This window comes from Crocodylus porosus, unplaced genomic scaffold (genome assembly GCF_001723895.1).
Source record: "Crocodylus porosus isolate Cpor-Errol unplaced genomic scaffold, CroPor_comp1, whole genome shotgun sequence".
In the NCBI taxonomy this organism is placed as follows: domain Eukaryota; kingdom Metazoa; phylum Chordata; order Crocodylia; family Crocodylidae; genus Crocodylus; species Crocodylus porosus.
In genome coordinates, this window is record NW_017728922.1 from 4,625,737 (window position 1) to 4,637,919 (window position 12,183).

At 44.2% G+C, this 12,183-nt stretch overlaps 1 long non-coding RNA gene across 1 annotated transcript in view; it reads right to left on the minus strand.

Moving 5' to 3' along the window:
- Nucleotides 1-1,289: 1,289 nt before the first annotated feature.
- Nucleotides 1,290-12,183, minus strand: part of LOC109313168 — a 13,308-nt gene continuing 2,414 nt past the window's right edge. Inside the window, exons 2-3 of the long non-coding RNA XR_002101976.1 lie at nucleotides 7,264-7,367; nucleotides 1,290-2,375 (exon numbers count right to left, since the gene is read on the minus strand). This is a non-coding gene — a long non-coding RNA (uncharacterized LOC109313168). The remainder of the gene's footprint in view (nucleotides 2,376-7,263; nucleotides 7,368-12,183) is intronic.

The window sequence follows — 12,183 nt, forward strand, 5'->3', positions numbered from 1 at the left end:
CAGGATGTAGTTGAGTTTGCAATGATGTAAACTCATTTAAACCCCCCAAAACTCTTACAGGTGTACAGTGTGATGCCGTTAAGCCACACAAAGTAACATTTTCATTACGTGTACGTGGTAATGGCCTCACATGTACAAGTGCTCTAACTGACTTCTCCAAGGTCACACAGCCTGGCTCACAGATCTCTTCTCTGACCTTGAGGCACCACTATCTCTTAAATAGGAAGAAGATGATGAAAAGAGAAGAGAAAACAAAATGAGAAAGAGGCCTTGAAAACAATTTGTATCAGGAGTATCACAGATAAATTCCCTGGGTTTTTCACTTTGTTATTCTTTCCTTACGAATGTGTTCATGATCAGTAGTCCTATACACTCCAGGAGGACAATCACCTTAATGGGAAGTTACCAACCTCCTCTTTGCACGGGTAAAATAAAATATTTGTCTTCCTAATTTAGTTGCACTGAAGTAATCAGGACCTAAAAATGACTGTTGAAGATTGATGCTTAGAGTGACAGAAAATAACCCCATTGAGCATATACCTGTGTCTGTGTGCACAGGAATCCCTGCACACATGAATGGAGACATGTGTTCATGAAACTATGTAGGTGCCTTTGTGCATGAGGGGAGTGCATATGCAGATGTTTCAATATGCAGATATTCCTCTGGTCTAAATTAGAACAAAAATAGAAGCAACTGCTTTAATCTTCACTTAGGAATACTATGAACATACCATTTTTTCCTTGGCATTTTTTGAAAAATGATGTGCTTTTAATTAAAGGCCAGTGCCATAAGCTTTAAGTCGTTAGCATCCCAGATAAGATCCAAAACCATTTTCTTCAGGTTTTGCCCATTTGAGAGAATCAGAGCTATTTTTCTGAATTAATGCCCATCATTAAAAACAAGATTTCATCCCATAAGGTAACACTGGAAATAGAAAGAATTAATGGAAACTTTATACAGCCGTTTGGCTCTTCATCAAAAGTGCAATATTTCCCTAAAAAGAACTGCATTCACTACTAGATTAAATTCTCCCTATGTATTGTTCCCAAGTCTGATACCTTTCATCAAGCTTCGCTAGGTGTTTTCAGATCTCAAATTGTGGCTTCTATAATTGCAAGTCTTATTTGGTTGACGATGCAAGAACTTTCATAGAAGCTCCTGACTAGAGCTTTCTGCTGTCTGGCAATGCATGTGAGACACTGAAAATACGTGTCAGGTCAACCAAACCCTGCAGTAAATGTAAAGAATATATTTAGTATTGAGGAAAGCAACACCTGGCTCCACAATGCAACTCCCAGGGGATAGAGTACGTCTTAGGAGTGAATTTTTTTCCAAGCTTCATGTAAGAGGAAGGTTGGTCTCTGTGGTCACTGCACCTGGCTAGTTTGCAGGAGATGCGAGTTCAGTCCTGGGCTCTTCCAGGCTCTCTTGGGCAAGTCTCTTAAAATTCTTGTGCTTTGTTTTCCCCATCCATGAAAAGGGATAGGAGTGTATCCTTTCTCCTGCTCAATGTTCATCTCATCTATGGAGATGGTCAGCTCTTTGGGCAAGGGTTTGTTTTTACTGCAGTCTGATCAGTGACTTGGTGATGAACATGGTGCTCTGACTTCAGCTGTAGCCTCTCAGTAATTTAGATCACTCGCAGGTAGTTTTTTTTCTTTAATGGCTCCATTCAGAATCCATTGGACTTGTATAAACCAGAATTTCCAGAGCAAATCAAGAGCTCCTGGTTTGCTTAAGTTGTTTAAAAGGACACAGTAAAATGAGGGTGGCAGTAGGGAAGAACATTATTTCTGAGAGCTCCAAACATCAGGAGGTTCTCTCTTCTGTGAAGCTATCACACAATTGTGAGGTGTGAAGACAGCTGAAAGAAAGTCCAGTGGTGTGAAGGTACCAAGCGGCTCCAGTTACAGGCAGACTTAATTACTGAAACGCGAGCATTCATTTCGTCCTCCTTCCCAGTCACATCCTTCCCCCACTCCTTGCCTTCCTGCTTTCTGTCTGTCTTCCTGGAATGCCCTCCTATTTCAGCAGGAAAAAAGTAAACACCCTTTTTTCATACAACCGCAGCTTTCAAACATACCACTCCTCCCCAAGCCACCCCCATCAACCCTCTATGAGAGGGCTTCCTCCCTTCCTCAAACCAACCTGATTCTGGTCAGCCAGGGGTGCCTGCCTCTGATCTGGTGCGTCTCCTAATGTCAGCTAGGAGTTTCAGGGCCCAAGAATGTGCCTTACTCTATTCCAGCCAAGGTTGTTGAGTAATAATAGCATTCGGCTGCTTCAGTGAATATATACCTGTAGCATATGAATGGTACAGGTTCAGCCCTTTGGTTTTGCATGATTCTTTGTATGGAGATGTCACAAAATCCTTCTGTGACATAAAAGCAATTGTTATTGCAACATGCCTGAGGAGCTGTCCTATTCTGTAGTGTCCTGCAGCTCCTTCCTTCCCGTGTCTTTGAAACTCCTACAGCCAGATTCTCTCTGAGTCTGACATGTGAATGATGTATCAGGATAGGTCCTGGGGCAGCTGTGGTACCCATTATGGCCATTTTAATCCTACACATACTCCTGGTCCTTTCTATAACCCCGCCTGTTTCTCTCATCTGCCACGTCTTGATGTTTCTTTGTTATTAATTGGGAGGCTGCCCCCAAGTCCCATGGTATCCTCACTGGTACTTTGCCCAACCTGACTCATCTCTCACAATCACTAGACCCCCCTCTGCCCACTGGCCAAAACCATGCAGTTCTCACGGGTGTCTCTCACACTCTGGCAGACCTACTGGTACCTAGCTGGCACTGGGAGCCAGTGGTTACCATCTGTGGCCTGAATGTGTCTTAGGGCTCTCAACTGTGGCCTCCCGCTGCCCCCATTGTCATGCCCGTGTCCATGCCCCACAGGTGATACTCCATCTACAACTTAGTTCTTTTGTAGAGGCCTCATCCCTCTTGGCTTTACTGCCCCTCCTCTTCCTCCCCACCCCCCAGCTGTAGGGTTTCAGCCCTGGCTCAGCGATTCAGGCCCAGCTATCCCAGCCTCAGCCCTCTCTGGGTATCTGGTCTGTGGGCCCTTCAGCCCCATATTACTGCTTGTCTCAGTCCCTTTGGAGTCCCTAATCCATGGCAAGGCTGATCATGGCTCAGCCCAGCATACACTGCCCCTACAATGTCCCTGATCTAGGACAAGGCTGCTCTTGGTGCAGGTCAGCCCCCATGGTATCCCTGACCCAGAGCAAGGATAATCTTCATTCAACTCAGCCCCCGTATTGTCTCTGACCCAGGGCAAGGCCGGTCTCAGTTCTGCCTCCTCCTAAAGTGTTTGGGCTTCTGCCCCATGCAGCCCACCAGGTCCCAGACCCTGTGGCATCCAGTCCACCCCTATCAGCCACACCCAATCCTCTGGTCTAAATTAGAACAAAAATACAAGCAACCACTTTAAAATCCAGGTGCCCTCTCTGGGTCATCATCATACCTACCAGCGTGACCTGGCAGGAGTTCCTTTCTCTGCAGAGTTCAGGGCTAAACTGCCCCTCTGTCTCACGAGCCCAGGTTTATAACCCCTGTGCTCCTCCCCTTCTGGTCAGGTGCTGAATGACCAGCTGCAGGTGCGTCCCCTCATCTTAATGGGAAGCTTACTGCCTAGGCTGTAGTTGTTGCCTTGCTGTCTTCCCTCCTGCAGCTAACCTCTGTTCAACTGGCTGGGGCTCTTTCTGCTGCAGTCTCTCCCTTAAAGTAACAGAAGCCCCCGGCTCCCTCTTACAAATGGAAAGAGGTATCGGAATACCCCAGGAAGTTTGTCATTGTCATTGATGAAAAGCTGTATTTCCAGCTTGCTGTGTGATCTATAGAGGATAAATAGTGCAAAGCCTCTTCTGTGGGTTTTCTCCAGGTAAGAAAGATAAATTGCTTTCTCTGTGGTTCTCAGCTGGTGTACTTGGAAAGAAGAGTGCAGCCAGCATATTACATATGACGAGGTTAATAGCAAATACCTGGATACATAGGCAAATACATACATAAATACACACACATATTACACATACACACATATATTACACGTATATGTAGGTATGTATGTGTGTGTGCACATATGCAGCTGTTTGCTTTGGGTCTGCATTTACTTTTGTCTCTGTATACATGCATATATTCTTCACTTGTTTGAATTGAGAAGAAGCCTCGTTAGGGAAGGACTCCCTTTTGCTTATTCCTCTCTGGCTTAAAAGTCTCATGATAAGGACCTTCCCTCTGTCTGAGGACTGTTTCTATTCTGAAGCCCAATAGTGAAAACAGGCAGAAAGTCAGGGACCGTTCCAGAATGATGCAGGACCCTTTTGAGTGATCCTTAATGGAAATAAACATCTTTCACGTTTTTGTCCCCCACTGAAGGCTTTGTTCCACACCCAAGGGACATATATACATGTGTTGTTCTCAAAGGACAACACAATAAGTGATAAAAAAAATACAACTAAGGAGGCAAATCCCTCCATTGATGCTGTTACTTGTTATTTAAAGTGGAGGACCAGCTCCTCCACGGTTGCAAATCAGCACAGTGCTCTTGCCTTCTGAACAGCTACTCTGATTTTTGTTTCAGTGGTAGATGTGACCCAGAGACTTAAGCCCATCCTAAAACAGCCAGTGCAGAAAAGTTAAGCTATGCTGTTGACTTTAAACAGCAGGTGGGTCTGCACAGTCTAGGTCATTTAGCAAAAATGTTGCAACCTGGCTATACTTAGGTCTTCTTCTTGGATATCATTGTTGTAACCTAACTGCCTGGACAGAGAAATAATTAATGGTGCCCTTGTTCAGAGTACAAGTGGAACATGTGGTGGCTCAGCAAGCTATAAATTACAACTGAGTTTCCATCTGATCCAAAGTCTATTTATACCTCACAGGCCCCAATTAACTTTAAAAGTTGGGGTTGATGGTGAAATAGAGAAATTGTTCTCAAATAATGTGATTGAATAGGGTCTGATATTAACAGATAGAGACAGAAGATGCCATTTATTCCTCCAAGGCAAGGAAGGTCTAGAGCTGCACACAGATTTCACTCAGTTATTCCTGGACTGAGCCAATGAACTTGTGCTGGACATTGGAGATTACACTGAGAAGGAACAGCCAGACCTTCCAATGTGCCTTGCTCCTTAGGGATGAATAAAGTAAAAGACCCCCAATCAAAAATTCAAAAATGCTGTCCTCTGCAGGACTAAGCAGACCTCCCAGGACCAGAAAGTTAAGGAATCTCCCTCTTATTTTGAAGACCTTCTCACTCCCACTTTCCTAACAGAGCTCTCAATCTCTCACTAATTGATACCAAATCCAAACAGAAAAGACAAGCCTAGCAACAAGGTGTCTTGTTTGTTAAGGTGATTCTGAAGTATTTAATAACTGGAAGAGGAGAAATTAAATCAATAAGCAATATGAACTCTAAAGTTGGAGTCAAATGCACCAGAGAAAGCTAAATCTGACTCTTGAGGTGATTCAGCCCCAGAAGGGTTATGTGGTTTAGCATTATTTTTTTGAATACTGTGCTTAATGATATAGAGAATTGTTCATTTTAACAATAAGACCATATGAGGACTTTAGATTATCATACTGAATGGGAATTTCTGCAATTTCAATTCCAACTTAAGTTGCGTGCTCAGCAACACATCCAGGCTGACTGTGCTCAGCCAAAGAAGCATGTGTGTGCAACAAAGAAACTATGAAGGACCAAAGGAGAATTCCCTCAGCACAGGAACAGCATACTACTAATGTAAGCACACCAACACTTCTTCATACTGCATCGAGGATTGCCAGGAACATGACTCTGAAGGGACATACCTACAGCATTGAGCACCACGGGGATTCAGGACTGCAGCATAGCCAGTAAGCTGTCATGCTGAGCCTCCAGCTGTTCTATGTACAGTTTGTTCTGAGCCTCCTGCATCCAGCCTCAAGCAGAAGTTCCCAGATGCTGTCAAAAAAGGTTACTCTAGTAAGATGCATGTCTCGGCAAAGCCAGGAAGAGCTGGAAACCTTGCAAAAGAAAGTCTGGTCTCAAGAAATCTCGGACCCCCTACTCATTCAGATAATTCTTCCAAGCCATTCGATATACCTGCATCCCTACTACCACCTTATGTATGAGCCTGTCAGCATTATAACCTATAGAGTTTGCTTAGGAAAGGTGCATAAGACAATGGCAGATTTCCAAGCGCAGTAGAAAATGGTGCTAATATCCGAGGGAGTACTTTCGTCTTCAGGATCCATACTGAAGCAAAGCTTCATCATGGTGCTATTATAAACAGAGATGCTGCATTGTTGCCTTTTCAGAAACGTGTAAAACCCTGGCATAGCTGCTGATCACTAAAGACCCCAACAAGCCTTTTGCTAGAGCAGGAATTAGGCTAGGAATCCTGACTGAATCCCAGCTCAGGTAATTACATGCTGCCTCTCAGGAATTTTAATTGGGCATTTATTCTCCTTGACTTCCTGTCTTAAAGACCAGCTTTTCAGGGAGAAGCTGTATTTTGATGGCAGAGCTGACAATCCCTGTATGCTCAGTTTCAGGAGTAATAGTGCTTTATTAATGCATGACGTTGTTAGCTGCTTCTGGAGAAGGAAACTCTGAACAGCCCACTGAAATTCCTCCTGAAAAGGCTCTTCGTGCCTCAGTGCATCACCTAATCCCTTTCAGGCTACATGTTAACTTCTTTGCATTAGATTTTTCCTCAAAAAAATCTCTGACATTTTCAGCAAATTAATGACAGAATAATTAAACTCAGAAAGCTGGTATCAGAATGGTAAACATGTGCTTTCCTGGTGCTTGTTTAGGACCCAGCTACCTTAAAATAAAAGAGTCCACTCCCTCCTACTGAAAGCAAGTCTGATGCAGTAGGTCATTTAGTAGGTCTTTTATTTCTTGAGCTTCAAGTCTCTGGGTTCCCATTCCTGATTCTGAGCTCCATGTGGGGTTTTGGTCCTAGAAGTGCTGCACAATCAGATGTGCTGATGAACAGCAAGCAGTCTGATGGAAATATGAAAGTGTTCCAGAAAAGAAAACACCGTGTTTTTTAATAAACCAAACATAATCCTCCTGCTTTGATTAGGGCCCTGGGATGGAAGCTCTTAAGGTGGGCAGCAGCTCTTCAATTTGTTCACTGTTATTAGACAGAGTAGTGTGGTATTGGGGGGGGAGCAAACAGCTCTGTGATCAGAGAATCACAACCTGCTTGCCCCACTGAATGAGTAGGGCTAGAAAGGCCCAGTTATCAGTCTTCTCTTACCAAAGCTTCCTGGGAGTGAGGAGGTCTGAAGCACACTGTACTGTAATGCTAGCTGCTGTCTTACATTTCAGTGCTCAGGAAGACAACACCAGGAGGAAGAGAACCTGGGAGAGAAAACAGGTGGTATATGTAAGTAAATGCTTTAATGCTTGAGAAAGCCTATTGATTTTCTGTTGAAGAATAATTCCAGGAGCTGGACAACATGTACTTACTGTGTCTGTGGAACAAACATCCTAGGGTTTAAGAAACCATCCTTTACCTTCTTGGCCTATCCCAACAGTGGCACTCAGGGTATCCCACTGCCCTCAGTAGCAATCATACCATTCTTCTGAATGAGATCTTAGAGTGTACTCCCTTTCTCCACAAGTGGCTAATGTTCAAAGGCCTCACTCTACACTTCTAGGATAGTAGGATCTTGCTTTTATCATGCCCATCCTCTTCATAAAGGAAGATATAAGGTAATGATTCTCAACCAGGGTGCCATAGCATCCTGGGGTACCTTGAAACTCTTTCAAGGCTGCCAGGGGATGCCAAGCCATTTCAGCACTGTTAGGTGGGCAGACATGGTTCACAAGATAGATAAACCCAGAGATTTCAAGTAGGAATCCATAATGTTACAAAAACTTTCTGACCTATTGTGGTCTTTCTGAGTTCCTGGCAGCAGAAAAAATACTTTATCATTTTGCCTTAGTCAAAAAATGAAAACTAAAAACTGGCATTTTTCAAGGGGTGACTCAAGTCTGAAAAGTTTGAGAACCATTTGTGTAAGGCCTGATTTTCTATCGCCTTGCACCTTTGCAATCCTTTACCCAAAATGGTTTAATATCCCCAGTGGGCTTGGGCATTAGACTCTCTTTGCATGGGACAATACAAAGTGCAAGACCAAAGAATCAAGCCTCATTTATCTGGGCCTGTGTGTACTCTTGCTGAGTACAGCACTGCTGCTGAAGTTGCTGAGGCAGTCACTGTACTGTCAGGCTTTAACTCACTACTGAAAAGCCCTGGAGAATAAAAGGTGTAATATAAAACCAAATTTTCTCTATACAGAAGGAACTGATCAAGTAAGCATTTCATGAGGTTATCTTTATTTTCTGCAAAGCCTCTGAATATGATCTGGGCTGAAGACAGATGCCAAATAGCATCAAAATTCTCTGCTGAGACCCGTGGTGCAGATTTATTTTAAGAGCAGCAGCAATAACCCAGAGCAGCTCTCAGCCACTTCTCTCACACTCTAGCATTGAAAAGCTAATGCTGCACAAGCAAGATTAGTCTGGGCCTGCTATTTTCTCACTTAAGTTTCAAGTGGCTCCTACTTCCAGCTACTTGTAATGTTTCATTGGCTGACAGCTTCCTCTCCTGAATACTATGAGAAAATATTGCCCTTAAGCAGTTGCCCCACTATTTCCTGCATGTCATAGACTGAGAAACAGCCTGATCCATCTCAGAATGGACAGAAAGGGAGATCAAATTCTCTCTCTCAAGATGAACAAGATCTTTTCCAAGAGGTTTTTCTCTTCCTAGGGGACAATAGTAGCACTTGTTCTTGCTTTCTGTACTCCTGAGGAACCTTTAGCCTAATTTCCTCTTTTCCATTGCACTGCTCAGTGCTCACCAGGCTGCATCCATGGGGAAAAGTAACCCATCTACTGAGGAGACTTATATGAGCATAACAGCCACACTTGGTCTTCCAGAAGATTGAGGGAGGAACAAAGAAAGACAGGACCAGAGAGAATGAACAAGGTCAGCAACAGGAATCAGCCACTTCATAAACTCTTTGATACTATGAAAGTCACACTGTGAACTCACAACAGTTAAACAAGATTTAATGAGTAAATACCTGCTGTTCTACTTGTTCTACATTGCCACCACACACACTTCATCATGCAGAAAAGGCAAGGAGTTAATCACGTTATTGTAAGGCACACAAGGATTCGGGACCAGAAGAAGGTTCAGATGCCAAGGTGTCCAAGGAATTATACAAGGCATTTGCGTCTGTCTCTGTTGCTTTGGCTGATGCTAAAAATGTAGCAAAACAACTGTGGCGCTTTCCCTGTAGGTGGAGTGTCATTATGAAAAAGATCACCCTCTGTGTCACCAGAACCTGCTGCTTTGTCTCTTCTGAGCCCCACTGTCAGTTGCAGGTAGCATGAAATGTGGAGACTGGCAGGCTGCTGCAGGTAATCCTTTCTTCTGGAGCTGTAATAGGCTAGGCAGTGAAATAACACCGCAAACATACCCAGCTTCACTATCAAGGGATGCAGGACTCACAGGAGGTCACTATCAGGGGATGCAGACCTGAGGTCACAGGTATCTCAGCTTGTCCATGTGGGAAAGCTGGAGTGCAGTAAATTAGGGTGCACAGTTACAACACACTAACTGCTGCACACAAACTCTGAAACAAGAGTACCCAGCCTCATGCCAGGAATGTCTGCACAAGGACTTGGGACAGAGCAGCTAGTTCACTGGACACTGATTTCCCTGTATAGACCCTTCAAGAGCCTGGCATGGGCTGAAGCAGGAGAGGAGTCACTCTGACTTGCCATGCGGACAACCGCAACCAAGACACAGGATTTAGTATTAAAGAGCCATAGTTTGTACCTGACCAATAATGTGTAAGATCCCTTCTCAAGGATGCGTTGTAAGACCCCAAAGCAGTTTGCTTCATTTAATTGCAGACACATTTACTTATCTGGGGACTACAGCAGGGGCCAGAGTATCAGGATTCCTGGGTTCTTTCCCTGGCTCTAGCAGTGACTTGCTGTGTGACTTCAGCTCTACTTCAAACTGAAGACCTCAGCATCATCTACTTCCTAGTATAGGGAGGTTTTTGAAGTACTCCCAATTGCCAGTGAAAGGGCTCTGGGAAGTTCAATGGATTATTGTTGTTGTGGTTATCCTAACTCACTGACTCCATTATTACAGGGTCTGGATGGAGTTAGCATATCTTTGTTCTAAATATAAGAGATACTTTGCCCCTGTATCTCATACTGATGGTGTGTGGTTTGTCTAGCAAACTTCTAAATCCAGGACACAGGGCCTCCAGTGTGGCTTGGATTTCACCAGGGCCTTCTCGTTACTCTAGATTGCCTCTTTGCTCTCATAAGCAGCTCACTGTTCAGTCTCTGCAGTAGAGTCACTGATGGCATAACTTGTGCATTTGATTCTGAGGCTGCCACATCAGGAGTATTAATTCCTAGTCATCTGGCCATGTGCCCTGCCAGCAGTGCCCACACCTGCCAGGATTGCACAGAGTTTGGAAACCAAACGCTTTATTTCTGACTGATTTTCCTCATGCTCATTACAGGGCACAGTTTGGATTCGATGTCTTCTCTTTGCTTTCTTGCAGAGGGTGACAGACTGTTCTTTATTTAGTGAGGGCTGGGGCCTTCCAAGAAAAAATCGAATTTGCCATCATGGCAATGGCAAAGCAGCTGGTGTTAGCCTGGGCTTCCTCCATCTGCCGGTTGTAGCCACTCATTGCAGCACATTTTATACTCAAGCTTAGAAACACTTTGGACCTAGCATGTTCTTTTATAATGTCTGTGGACAGAACCTAGCTCAATAAATACATAATTAACCATATAAATAACAGGTGGTAATAAGCAAAGAATGCGATATCAAATGCTGGGGGAGGTCTTTTCTTGTTTGATTGCTTGGGTTTTTATTTGTTTTCATTTGGGCAAGAATGTAAATGACACGGTACTGTGACGAAGCTGTGAGCCACAGAAAATGTTATACATAGTACTAACAACCAAGTGAAGACTGGATTAGTTCAGCATTCTGGCTGGTCTGGGCTTGCCTGATCAAATAAATTACATTGCACATTTTCTAACACAAAGCCTGCTTACAATGAGCTCTGTGAAATTGCAGTATAAAGGAAACAAAAGTGGAAAAATGAGAGAAGGGGAAATGCACTTAGGAATAGCCAATAGGAAATGTCCAGCCTTAGTAAAACATAAGTGAGCACATAGAGGGAAAGAGAAAGGGACAAGCAAGATTCATATATTGCTGGAAGGGGCTGGAAGGGACCTTGCGAGATCATCGGGTCCAGCCCCCCTGCACTAGGCAAGAAAGATAACTGTCAAGTGACCCCAGCAAGGTGACTGTCTAGTCTCCTCTTGAAGATTTCCAGGGTAGGTGATTGCATCAGATCTGGAAGGCGTTTATTCCACAGTCTAGACACTCAACTATAAAGAAGTTTATCCTAGTGTTAAACCTGAAATGGTCTTCCAGGAGTTTGTGGCCATTGCTTCTAGTTTTCCCCAAGGGTCCCCTGTCAGCCTTCTCCTTTTTAGGTTGAAGAGACCCAAGTCCCTCAGCCTTTCCTTGTATGTCCTGCCTCACAAATGTCTGATCATACAGGTAGCTCTTCTCTGGATTCTCTCAAGCTTTTCCACATCCCTGTTGAAGTGCGGCCCCCAGAACTGGACACGTACTCCAACTGCAGTCTCACCAATGCTGAATAAAGCAGAAGAATCACTTCCTTGGTTTTCCTTGAGATGCATTGGTTGATGCTAGAGGTATTAGAAATGGGGCCTATTTGTTTTGGATTTGGATTCGGCCCAAATCAGGGACAGTGATTTGTTGATTTGGATCACTGTCCTTGATTCAAATTGGCCAAATCCGAATCTGAAGATTCAATGCTGATTCAGAGAATCAGCAATTCGGACATAGACACAGCTTTAAAAGTTTTTTCTACATACCTTGAGGTAGCAGGCATGGCTTGTGATCACTGCAATGCTGGGGCGGATGGAACGTCCCACAGGAGCGTTTGGGTCGTGGGGGGAAGCCTGCATGTTTGGCGGTGAATCCGGAAGTGGACCAGAAGTAGTTCTGGTCCACTTCTGGGTCCACTAGGGAGCATGCTGCACCCCCACATATGCCCCCTGGCTTGGCGATTGGCCGCAGGGGGACCCCGGG